At 36.6% G+C, this 14,133-nt stretch overlaps 1 protein-coding gene across 2 annotated transcripts in view; it reads left to right on the forward strand.

The window, feature by feature from the left end:
* NKAIN2 (sodium/potassium transporting ATPase interacting 2) overlaps positions 1-14,133 on the forward strand; it is a 741,160-nt gene that overhangs the window by 337,582 nt on the left and 389,445 nt on the right. The gene's annotated exons all lie outside the window — the stretch shown is intronic.

Raw genomic sequence — 14,133 nt, forward strand, 5'->3', positions numbered from 1 at the left:
TCAATAATCATAAAGGAGTAGGATCGCATCTTTGTGAAGCTCTTGCCCATGGAACAAACGGATGTGGAACAGAAAGTTCATGTTAGGCATCTCATTAAATCACCTTTAACAAGGCTAATTACCCCTGTGGTATTGACATGGTACTTTATTCTCAGCCGGTCATTTGACAGACAGGAATATTCAGTTCTTGGGCTCTGAGAAAATAATTTGATGGTCGGAATATTTTACTGCAGTAAAAACCCAAAAGGTCTTCACCCACAGATACAGGTCACAGGTATATCTAAGGAAAGCAGCGTTGGTTTCTGATGAAGGGTACTGTTCTTTCACATATTTCTGTGAAAAATGAGATCTTACAAAGAGTCCCTGCAAGCCTATGTATAATTCATGGCCTTGTTGAAGAATGTGAGGCGGTCTGATTAATCTTAAATGTAACCACACCTTGGCCATTTCAGAGCCCACAGAAAGGTAACTCAGGAACTAGATGGAAACAGACAATCCTTAAATTTCTATGTAACAATGTCACTGCCAAAAAATGAGAAAACATACAATCATACATTTTACAGCTCCATACCAAAAATTATTTTTCCTAATAGCTTAGCACTGTGGTTCTCAACCTTTTTTTTTTGAGTTTTTAAAAATTTCTTTATTGATTAAGGTATTACATATTTGTCCTTATCTCCCCCATTCCCATCCCAAACTTCTCCCCACACATGCCCCACCTCCTTTTTGTCCTTGATCACTGGTTAGGCTCATATGCATGCTTTCCTTGATTAAAAAAAATAGATAAGAAAGGATACATGGCAACATACAAAAGCAATGCATTCTTTTAGAATTGATAAATAAAATCTTCTGCCTGAGATTGTCAATGCCTTTCTCCTAGGCTATGTCACTGAATGGATTTAGAGGATCAATTTCCCCATCCCTCATCATATTGGTCATCCAAAAACCACTCTGTTGTCAAGAAGGATGAAAGCATAAGAGTAACAAAATTTGAAATTTAAGCTAACATATTTTTATCACCCTCATTATGCTATTGTCAACTAACCAGAGGGTGAAACACTCTTTGCAAATCTCTGCCCTGAAGACTTGGTTGCTCTTGCATGATCTTTTTGAAATGCTCCATGGACAGGACCCCTCACTGCTGGAGCCAGGTTCCAGGTCTGTGGTTTCAGATTTGCTTCAGGGATCAAGCTGCCCAAACCTCTCACAGCTCTCTGGGCTCAGAGAATGCAATTTGCCCTGCACATCACCTGGAAATAATTTATCCACCCTCTACTTTCAGAACAGTGCATGTTCTCTTGGAATTTACACTATTTAATTGGAGTCTTCATGATTTAAAATTATTTACTCCTTAATTTTCCTTAATCATTTATGGAAGTGCATTTGAAACACATGAAAATTCTATCCTTATTTCCCAGATATGATAGAAAAATGCCAATTTGAAATAATACCTGCTTTAAAACCTAGATATTCTTTTAAAGCACTCACTACCCCATGGACATAGTACATGGCAGTTGCCAGCACTTCTCCATGCAACTGCCATGTACTAACATGTTTAATTCTCAAATAGTAATATGAGGGGGCATGTCTCTCTCCAAGAGAAAGGGCAGTGTCCCACTGAGACCCAGCTTTCTTCTCTCATCTGTCTCTTCTCAATCCTTCACTGCCTTCTCTCAGGGTCACTGAAAAAAACCACACACACAGCAATATGAGGTAAGTGCTACCGTGATATTCTTTTTAAAGATTAAAAGAAATGACCGACAAACCAAGCCAATTGGTCTGATTCACATAGTTACTAAGCAGCAAAGGTGGGTTTGGAATTCAGATGCTTTAAAGACATAGTTTGCCCTCACAAAATGGTGCATTTGCATCCTTGCCTTATTTGATTGTTTCATTACGGCTTATTTCAAAGGGAAATGAGGACCAGAAATTGCATCATGGGAGATTTGTATGAGTTTAATTTATTCATTCTTTTATTTTTGGTGCATTAGGTCCGTGTAAAAAAATAATTCACTGATTAAAGTTATAATTTTGCAAAAGGATTTTTCCCCTCACCTTTGTATTTCATTACATCCAAGAAATCTTGGGAGGCAACATGGGAACTCAAAACAATGTAATATGTAATAGTATCATATTGGCTAAACTTGAAACTGTATGATGCAGTGATAAAGAAGATTGGAAAGAATCAAATTTTCAGATTAGCTAGTAAACTCTCTGGGCACTAATTTTTTTCCAACTCTAAATGAGGAAAAATAGTTTTTCCTACATGGAATTATTTAAAAGTCAAAATAGTGGACATGCAGCAGATATGAATATAAGGTGGGCAGAGGATACACTCTTTACTTCCTACCCCAAAAGAGCATGAATTTCTGTTTTAAACTTTCATTCTTCTTTGCTGGTGAAATATTGAACGTTAGTCATTTGGGGAGTTCTCTCCTCTGTGCACTCGGGGCAACGTTGCAGTAAGTTGTTTACTGCTAAGGCAATGGGATAGCAGTGGAAGTTCCTCTAATGATATTTATGAGAAGATTGGGATAATTGGATAATTTACATTTTTTCAATTATTCATAAAGTACTTTGCAAGCCTAGATTAAAGATCACACATGCCTAAGGTGGGATGTTTCCTCTGGACACTTTGTCTTCTTTTCATATTTCCTCAAGCTTATACACAAAAATAAAGTTGTGTGGGTTCATTCTGCAAATAAGACAGCCTAAAGGATTTGTGTCTTCTAGCCAAGTATAAAATAGATAAGATTAATGATTAATATTATTTATTGATTCTCATTGGTAGTGATTTTTGCTAAAGATAATGAGTGAACCAGTTTTAGTCATGATTACACAACTAGTTAAAGTTAGAATAGCATCTATAAGTCACTACAGTAGCAAGCTAGTACTCTTCCTAATTTTAACATTTTATTTTTAAAAATATTTCATACTATTACTGAGATTCATTCAGTCTTTCAGCAATATATATATAGGTCATGCACTATTCTAGATACCCGGTATACACTGAGTGGCCAAATTATTATAATTTCAGAACGCATAGTAATCTGGCCACTTGGTGTATATCCTATATAATAAAAGGCTAATGTGCAAATTGTCCCCTTGCCCAGGAGTTTGACCAGCAGGCAGGCAGGCCAATCACCCATGTCCCCTCCCCCTGGCCAGACCCCAACCATGCATGAATTGCACCAGGCCTAATATATATATTAGTGGCCAGACTATTATGTGTTCAGAGATTATCATAATCTTGCAACTCAGTGTAAACCAAAGAAAAAGTTCCCAGACCATGTGGAGTTCACAGTTTGGTGGGAGAAGACAGGAAATAAGAAAAGAAGGTAACATTCATAACATGTTAGAGAATGGTAGCTACTAAGGAAAAATAATAAAGCAAAAATGGGAGGTTTGAAACAGGTGGTTACTGTGAGATATCAAATTTAGATATGGTGATTAGAAAGGTCTCAATGAAAAGGTGAATTTTGAGTAAATAACTAAAAGAAATGAGGGAGTAAGCCACATAGGTAGCCAGGAAAAGAATTTTATAGGCAGATAAGGAGAACCTGTAAAAAACATTAAGACAGGAGAAGGCAGCTGTGTTCAAGAATCAGCAAGGAGCCCAGTGTGCTTGTAGTGGAAAGAGTTCAGGGAGAGTCACATAGAGGAAGTCAAAGAGGTGAAAAGCAGATAATGGGAGGACTCAATCCATTATTTTATTCTGAGATGCAAAGCCATTGGAGAAATTTGAGCAGAAAGGTGACAAGATCTGGGATTGTTTTAAGAGGATCACACTGGCTTTTGTCTTGAAAATAGATTGCAAGGGAACAAGGGCACATAGAAATTCTCTAATTTATGAGCTATTATAGTGAACATTTTAATGTAGTCAAGACCCATTGAATTCTAATCCTATAAATTCTCATTTTATTTAATGCAATCTAAGAACTGTGAGGTGAAATTGTAACTTTTACATTTGTAATTATTTCTATTCAACCCTTAGTAATTGTGGTGAAGATAATAAGTGCAAGATATAGTTCTTGGCATGGAGAGCAATACCCTAAAACAGTGGTCGGCAAACTGTAGCTCAAGAGTTTTTAACAAAGGCCAGCTTAGGTGTACCCTAATTAAGTTAATAACAATGTACCTATTTATATAGTTTAAGTTTAAAAAATTTGGCTCTCAACAGAAATTTTAATCATTGTACTGTTGATATTTTGCTCTGTTGACTAATGAGTTTGCTGACCATTGCCCTAAAGAACCAGAGAGCCTAGCGGTTTGGTCCAGCGGATAGAGCATCAGCCTTTTGACTGAAGGGTCCAGGGTTAGATCCCAGTCATGGTTTACAGATTCCATCCCAGCCCTAGTTGGGGTGAGTGCAAGAGGCAACCAATGAATGTGTGTCTCTTCCCCTCCCTCCACTCTCTCTAAAAATTAATGGGAAAAAATATCCTCAGGTGAGGATTAACAACAACAAAAAGAACCAAAGAGAACTGCTTTAAAGAAATTCATTTTTCAAAAGCCAAGATAGAACATGCAAATATGTAGACATTAGGACATTGACGGAGAAGGAACACAAAGAATCAACGCTGATGTTGTGGTTGTTCAAGTCTATTACCAAAACTCTCAAGACAAATTGTCATCTACAAATATTTCAGAAATAACCAATAAATCTGTAGTCCAATAGGGTCTGTTTAATATATCTTTTTTCCCTTTTTTCTTTTTTTTTATTACAAGGAGAAACTAAACATGTTGACAGTATTAATTGATGAGTTTGCCAAATCACAATATGTGCAAACAACTAGCCATTTTCCATTTTGGATTATCAGAGAATGAGCACTCCAACAGGGACTAGTGACAGCAGCTTTACCTCTTTGGATTCCTCAGATCATAATGGAGCTACCTAAGTAACAACTTAGCTGACTATCATAGTCATCAAGATGTGGGTGAATACAGCTGCTAAATGGAAAGAATTAGTAATGGAGGTTTAAATGATTACTAATGGAAATTTGGGAGACTGCAGCCTTAATATCCATACTCTCTCCTCTCCTCACCAAGCACCCCACACATAACCATGTTAGTGGAATGTGTCAAGTTAACTAGGAATATGCCAGAGCCACTCTAAGGGCAGGGCAAGATATGGTTCACACCTGCTTATACCCACCAAGTGCCTTACAGATGTTAGTGTCCCATACATGCTTATTGAATTAAACTTTTGAACTTGTTGCTCATATGGGACTTAAATGATTTTCATATGAAAAACAAGTAGACATTGATAAATGCTGCTCAGGGCAACTATTTGCCCAGTAGCTGGCATTTATCACCCAAGGCTACATCAAACTCCATTCTCATCCTGGAGGAGTCCAGTGAAGGAGAAAGACCTGAAAACGAATACTGGTGATGCAATAGGAAGTGACTGTAACAAGTTGATCTGAGAGGTAAGAAGCCCCAAGTAGGCTGCTTCACTGCCTTTCAAAGCCATTAGGAGGGTCACTTGGGGAAGTTTGATCAGGATCTTGAACAGTGGATATTGTTCGTCTGGTGAAGAGTAGGAAGTTTGTTCCAGGAAGTGTGCACTGGGTATAGAATGGTGTAGAAGTGTGCGAGGAAATGTGTTGCAATTTTAAGATAGAGTTTAGGCTGTGTTTGAGAGCATATTGGGTGAGTGGAATGAAAACTTGAGTCAGAAGCTAAAGGGTATTTTCGGGTGTGAGAATGAATTTGAACGTATGGATTTAGTGAAAACACCCTGAAAGTAATAAAGAAATAACGGGTTAGGATTACATTTTAGAAAGGCAGTTTTGGAGGCATAGGGAGGATGGATTAGAAAAGGAAAAGGCCAAAGAATAGGAGACTAATAACAAGCTGTGGTGGGATGTCATACGGTGCACTGTTTTGATAGGAAATGTGGACTCTGTATCCAGGCTGTGTGGACTTGACTTATAATCTTCATGACCTTGTCAAAGTTAAAGAACCACTCAGTGCTTCAGCGTCCTCATCTGTAAAATGGATGTAATTATGAAACTTACATATAGGTGTGTTATAAGTATTAAATTAAGTAATGCATATAAAATTCATGATACATAGCAATCACTTAATAAGGGTTGTCATTACTATCTCATTCAAACAGCATAAAACCTATGATGGAGATGAAATGTTTACAGCCATTTGTAGATAAAAATACTAACCACTGCATTGTATATATTTGCACATTTAGTACACATTCAACAGATCTTAAGACAATGGGTGGAATAAGGACTATCTACTAATACCTATTATTGGTGTTAGAACATGCTGGACTTGATTAAATCATGTTAATTATGACGCTCCCATTTTTTTTTTTAGTTTTATTATGAATTCAGATTGTGATGTAACTGAAGAAACCAAATGGCATATATATATAGAAAATAAAATTTGGCACTATAAAGCTGAACAGTATAGGCTGCGAATTACAGCGTTTTTTCCACTGGTCTTGCTCTGCAGAGAACCCTGCCTGACTCCATACCTATATTTCACCTGTCAACTGTAGAGGCACTTTGTAGACTCTGAGTTTCTCAATGTGGTCATGCTCCTACATTTTACAAGTTGCATTTCTTGTCAAGAAGAAAATAAAATTCATCATGCAGTTAATTCCTAGCCTTCTATCAAGCAGTCCAGATAAGGTCAACATTACAACTGGTTTATAAATCATATCATCTACCCTGCAATGCCTGTTTGCTTTTTCATTTGTTTATAATAACAGGTGACAACACCATCTGCCAGTTTATCAAATGTTGTATGTCTCCATGGTTCTTTAAGACATGTAGCTCTTTGATATATTCCCCCTCTGATGTCCACAATATCACCTGTCCAGTAATGAATTCAAATTTGAGAAGCATCTATGCTTTATCAAATGATTCATGGTGGGTGAGGAGTATCGTGTCTAATGTGCATGCCATGGCAATTTTGAAGCAGCTACCAGGTGCATTTTTAGGAATGTTAAGAAGGAGCTGATAAAAGTCTGTCTTCCCTGTAGAGGGTGAAGGAAATTGATTACCCTGTGGATAGGATCTAACTACCTCTTAATATTTCTCCTCGCCTTTGACGTTTTTTCTAAGTTTAATACAGTGCATTTCCTCAGCTCATATGGGTTCAAGGCAGAATAGCTTCACAGAATAAAAAAATGTATATTAATTTTCAGGATATCAATTTATGTTGATAGCAGGGGAAGTGGACCGAGAAACTATTCAGAATTGAAGGATTGTATTAAAAAGTTCACATTCAAATTTTATTTAAGAGCAACTTATTGAAATGCCTCTTCCATAGCATAAACTTAAGAACTTCTAGTACACAGACACCTCATCTCAGCAACCCCTGCCTTCTGTCAAGGTGCAATCTAGAGTCAAATTATTCAAGTCAAACTCTAAACATTACCTGGAAGTGTGGAGAACAATAAGCCACAGTGGGAAAATAAGCATCAAACTTCTAATATTGATTAAAGACTATTAACTTTTTTATATACATTTCCAAATCTTAGTTTGATTTGTGAGGGCAAGCATAAGTTACCTTTCTCATTAAAAATAAGTCTGATATAGAAAAAATTTATAGTTATTCCAACTAGCTGGTTACTTCTGATGAAATTGCACTATAAAATGGATATAGAACCTCCTATATCACTAAGTATCAATCACACTGTGAAATGTGAAAGCTGACATCACTCAGTAACCTTAAAATGAGACTGAACCTCCTAGGAGAACAGACACTCAGTAGCCGGTTGGAATGACTTATTATTTTTGTACCTTTTCAGTATTGGAAAATTATTTTTAATTTTGTTCTAGATATATTGAGGTATGATTTGCAAAAAGCACATCATTAAAGTGAACAATGGTATATATTATATAAGTATGCCTGTGCAGTGTTTACCTCAAACTAATGAACTCCATTGCCTCACATGGTTACAACTTGGTAAATTCTTAAATAGGTCCAGCATCAAAGAATAGTCCTCATTTTTCAATTGGTATGTAAAAATCTATACCTTCTATAGTGTTGGTTAATAATATAAATATTGTTTAAATTTTTGTATGCCAGCTACTTAAAACACTATTCCAATCTTTAATATTTTAGAGTCTACATATAAATTTTGTCATTATGCATAAATTATAGGTTGATAAAAGTCAGTGCATAAACATTACTGTTTTATATGGAAAAGTCCACATCTTAAATATTAGGTCTAGTAATAATTAATGTCGTTTTCTAATACCTTTTTTTAAATCGAATTTATTTAAACAATACAACAAAATTTAATCAACAATATAGTTGCCGTTGTTTTCTACTACTTGTGCCCAACGCTCAGGAAGCATTTTAATCCCTCTGTTGTAAAATTCTTGTGATTTTGATGCAAAAAATTCGGTCAATGCATTTTTGAGGCATTCTTCATTATTAAATTTTTTTCCAAGAAGAAAGTTTTGCAAAGAACGAAACAAATGGTAATCGGAAGGGGCAATATCAGGAGAATATGCAGGTTGAGGGAGAACTTCCCATTCCAACTGGCGCAGTTTTTCAGCAGTGATTCTTGCAGTATGCGGTCGTGCGTTATCGTGGTGAAGAATTACGCCCTTCCGATTAATCAGCGCGGGTTCTTTTTCTCTTAAAGCTTGGGCTAACCTTTCCAATTGGGCACTATACACTGCACTTGTAATGGTTTGGGTAGATGGTAAAAGTTCATAATGAAGAATTCCTTTAAAATTCCACCAAACACACAACATCACTTTTTTCGCATGCAAGTCAGGTTTTGGCGTGGGCTGCGGAGCCTCATTTTTGTCCAACCATTGAGGCCTCCTTTTCAAATTAACATACAGCACCCATTCTTCATCTCCGGTAACAATTTGCTCTAAAAACGGCAAGCGGTTTTGACAAGAGAGGAGCGAACTGCAAATTGTGACTCTTTGATTACGGTTGTTGTTGGTCAACTCATGAGGAACCCATTTTCCAAACTTTTGGACTTTGCCAAGTGCACGCAATTGATTGGAAATTGTTTTTTGTGAACAATTTAAAGTTGTCGCAAGCTCTTGTTGGGTAATTTGAGGATTTTGCACCAAAAGAGCTTGAAGAGCTTCTTGATCAAAATTGGACACACGGCCTCGACCACTCTTGTCATCTAACAAAAAATTTCCCTCGCGAAATTTCTCAAACCAACACTGGCATTTTCTGGCGCTAACTGCATCTTGACCAAGAGCACTACAGATGTTTTTTGCAGCCTCACTTGCTTTTCTTCCTAATTGGAACTCGTAAAGCATGCATTGCCGAATATGCTCTTCATCCGCCATCTTCTTAGCCCTAGTTTTGCAACAAAAACCAAACCAAACACAAACTTTTTCAAGCAAAATTTGTTAATTGCACTTCACACGTTCTGTAGATACCACGTGTTTGAAGGTTATGTCAATACAAGTCAACGCCAAGCAAGATTTTAAACGAATGTTTAAAAACGACATTAATTATTACTAGACTCTATATGTAGACATATAAATTATATGTATGTTACATATTGAAATATATGGATAGATATAAACATAGACATAGATACTGACATGTATATAATATAGCTCTAGATATATACATATAAATTTCTGTAATCCATAGAAACCCATTGTGTTTGGTTCCTTTCTAGTACCCAAATATGTGAAAATTAATAGAAAGATATGGAATTTTCATTGTTAGTTAAACTTCATATCTATGTTGTAGGTGCGGTTTGTAATTTTCATTAAATAACTTGACCTATGATTATTTCCAAAAACACAAAAAAACTGAAACACTATTATTTTAAGATTATGGTAGCCCTAAACATATTAAAATAGAAATATTTTATGTTCTGGTCTATTTTCAATACTGTTATGTAAAATATCAGTTAATTGAAATGAACTTAATGCAGAACTCCTAGCACATATCATTATTGTAAAATATACCTGATTTCAAATAATAATTTAGAACTTTGAGAATGGATACTTTGAAGCAACCTAAATTGCCACCTTATTTTAAAATGAGATAACATAAGGGAGATGAGGTAATTTTGTTTGCTTTTTATCAAGACTCATGATTATTTTCTTCCAGGAAAACCATCAGTGCAAATAATTAGTAATTGTGCTTACTGACCAGGCTGATTTCTAATTCCCACCATGACACTGCTTGATTCTCTATGCATTTATAGGACTATAATTTCAAATGAGGGCTTAGATGTTGCTTGACCAGCAAGACTGGTCAACCCTCTTGGAGCAACTGGAAATGGGAGAGTGGCAGACAGTGCCACACGTGGTGATGACAAGCCAATTAAGCTGCCTGACTAATGGTGGACCTGGCAGAGCTCAGAGGGAGCCTGGGGGTTGAGGTCTGAGACTGGCATTGTTTCCTTCAAAGCAAAATGTGAACTGTGATTATCAGTGAAGCAAATAAAGCCAGTTCAACTAGAAATAAGTAGATAAAATAATAAACAGCAGCAACAACAAAGGCAAAGCAGGAAATACCATTTTGTGACTATTTAAAAAAATCTGGATGGCAAGTTTAATTTTGTTGACTTGATTGTTCACATGTGAAACAAAATATGTTCTGCATGATTTAATGTAATGTCTTTTATGAATCTAAGTCAAATTATGTGACCCCTAATATAAGGCTCACAATGACACTTTATATAAAGAAATGATTTAAAGATTTTTATTGACAAATTATTCCTCATAATTTATCTCTAACATTTTGAGTGATCTGTTAGGTGAAACTCTATGTATATATATGGCTGGAATGTGGCTGGCTTCTCACTGCCTTCATGTAAGGGATGCTCTCTATATGTCCATATCTGTATTTCTATCCATGTAGATATCCATATATCTCTATACATGTGCATACACACACACTTATTTTTACTTACCCTGTGTTTTTCAAACTCAATTAAGTTTGATGGATAGCTTTAGATTGTTTTTCAAGTGTTTAAAATATACAAGAAATTTAATTGAATGTTTTATCAGTGATATTTTACTACTTTTTAAAATTGATTTTTTTTAGGGAGAGAGAGAGAGAAGGAGATAGAAACATCAATGAGGGAGAGTAATTGATTGGCTGCCTCCTACAGGATGCCCATTTGGGATTGAGCCCGCAAGCCAGGCATGTGTCCTGACAGAGAATCAAACCTGGGACTTCTTGGTTCATGGGTCAACACTCAACCACTGAGCCACACCCGCCGGGCAATATTTTACTACTTTTAACTTGGAGGTGATATGATTATGGTTCAAAGCTTGGGTTCTAGGTAAATCATTTTCACCAATTAACAGTCTGGACCAATTAACCTCTCTGCCTTAATTTTCTCATCTTTAAAATGGAAATGATACTTTATGTTTCATCAAATAAGCTTCTGTCTGTAAAATGCTTGGAATAGTGCTCTGAATAGCACTAGTGTATATAAAATGTGTGTGCATGCAGACAGAGAAACCAGGTGTATGATTTAGGAGTACTTGCAATGCTTCGGATTGTCAAGGATAAGGTATGAAATACATTTCATAGCTTGACAGGATGCATTGTTTTGAGCCTATTCCAGTTATCCATGCCACATTATGGAGTCTATGGTAGAACCCCTACAGCTGATAGTGAACATCATCTCTTATTTCATTCACTCACGGACAGCCACAGGTGCCTTTTGTCAACAGGAAAACAAGTGTGATGACTGCTTCTTTTCAAAACAGAATCTCCATATTGGTGTTCAATTCAACAAGTGGGCTACTTTAAAGGGCACAGAAGACATGGTATTTACAGTGCCCAAAACAGTGCACCGCAGGACAAAAGCTAACAGGTTTCTCGAGGCATCTAGACGACTATTCTTTTGTGTTCCTGATATAACCCCGCTGATATAACCCCGCTGCCACAGTGACTGCCAGTGCATGGTCTTGATCTTGATAACATTCGTGCTTTCATTTCAACTCTTGATTGCCCTTTAGCAGTCAGTAAGTGAGGCTGTCACTCTATCTCCCATTCTTATGACATTGAATTTTATTAAAGAGACATAGCCTAGAGTTTGAGAGGTTTGATTGACATATTCCACATGGCTGCCTTCCTTCAGTCACATAAACAGTGGACTGGAAGGGCTGATATCTTCCTTGAAGCAGGGGAAGAGCAGATATGAGAGAAAGAAGACAGGGAAAAGCCCAGGCACAGAAGTCTATGGCATCCACTTCTGATCCCTGAGATGGTATGCACACATCCCCCTCTCCCCCCCCTCTAGCATTTGCTAAACAGGGAACATTGATGACAGTAATTACATTGTTAACCCATTGCTTCAAATGAGGAGAGGACAGGAGTATTGGAAGGGCATTTTACCTCATTGTGTGTGTGTGTTTCTTTTTAATATATTTTATTGATTTTTCACAGAGAGGAAGAGAGAGGGATAGAGAGTTTTAAATATTGATCAGCTACCTCCTGGGAATGTGCCCGCAACCAAGGTACAAGCCCTTGACCAGAATCAATCCCAGGACCTTTCAGTCCGCAGGCTGATGCTCTAGCCACTGAGCCAAACCAGTTTTGACTTACCTTGTTTTGAATTCACAGAATAAAAACCCATACAAAGATATACAAGTATTATATTTATTAAGACCCAAGCTGAGAGCTACCTCGCCATCGCTTCTCTTATAATGATAGATGAGGCATGTTTTGGGACTCGTTATCAGCTTTTCAGGAAAAAAAATATGTCTGCAATTTTACGTAGTTGACAAATTTCAAATTCTCCAGATGGCAGCTTTAATATGTTTAATATGATTGTGCTGTTCAAAAATAGCAATAGAGTTATCTCTAGAGAAAGTCATTTGCTATGAGAAGGCAATACACTATGAAAGTAAGAACATTGCAAGCTATTTTTGCTACTTGGCTTTCACTGAGCTCTTGATGAATAAAAAGTCAGTATTGAACAAATAGCCAATGCTAATGATGAACTTAGCAACTGATTCTACCTAATTCCTAAAGTCCCTTATTAAATATAGTCAACAGAGTTTCTCATATGCGTTTCTGTGTGCTGGTAATGTTAGCCACATCGGGATGTTTTTGATTGTATGTACTTGCCACATGAGTAGACTTGGAAGTGGATCAGAACCAAATGCGTAGATCAATAGTTAGGGTGTTATTGAACAGCTACACCTGGTCCCTCTTGAGAGTTTTGAGAATTTCTGCCTTAAGAACCATTTCAGATATTAGCATATCTCATAATATAAGACTGATTCTGGAAGATAACATAAAAATTGTCTGATTCATCTCATCACATATTCCCAGTCCCACACACTCACTAGTACCTTAGGTATGCTTTTTGTTGCTCAGTACTTATAAAACATCATCAAAAGTCATATCTGAACATGACAAAAATGGATAATAAAGTCAGTCACATTAATGATCTAAAAAAAGAGTATAAAGCAAATATCTTTATAGATGCAGAAATAATTTATAAAGATCAGCCCCTATTTATATTTAAAAAGTAAAAAACCTCCTAAGTAATAGTAATGGAAGGGAACAGAATTCTTTGTGTAAAGCACCAAGTTATCTATCATAATAAAAACATAATATGCTGATTAGACCAGACATCCTTCTAGACAACCTTCCGGATGACCTTCCGGACGATGCCAGGGCTGCGAGGGAAGCCCGGGTCCAGGTGCCAGAGAGAAGCAGGTGCCAGCAGCTGGGGGAAGGAAGGCCTACTTTTGCATGAATTTCCTGCATTGGACCTCTAGTGCATTTATAATGGGTTAGAGTTCAGAAACCAAACACAAAAATCCCCTCAATTTATAGAGTAAAATAGACAAGCATGAAAGAAACTTAACCCATAAGATTTTTAATATAAAAATCACACACTCAGCAGCAGCATATGTTTTCCAAGGCATATACATATATTCGTAAGTCAGGTGATTGAAAGAATATAAAATATTCTTTCCAAGGGTTCAATGAGAGAAAAGGGGATAACACTGAGAACATGAGTTGAAAGAGGCAAGGAAGAAAGTAAAATGAGCAAAGGAAAAAAAGGTTTGCCTTGACCCATGATGATACAATGTCATGATCTGACATGTATGATCAGACATTCTCTGGACTAAATAAAAAAAGTAAAAATGTAGTGTGTCATGTAACAAGCAGAGGTCAGAAACATAAACT

Source organism: Pipistrellus kuhlii, unplaced genomic scaffold (assembly GCF_014108245.1).
Source record: "Pipistrellus kuhlii isolate mPipKuh1 unplaced genomic scaffold, mPipKuh1.p scaffold_m20_p_5, whole genome shotgun sequence".
NCBI lineage: Eukaryota > Metazoa > Chordata > Mammalia > Chiroptera > Vespertilionidae > Pipistrellus > Pipistrellus kuhlii.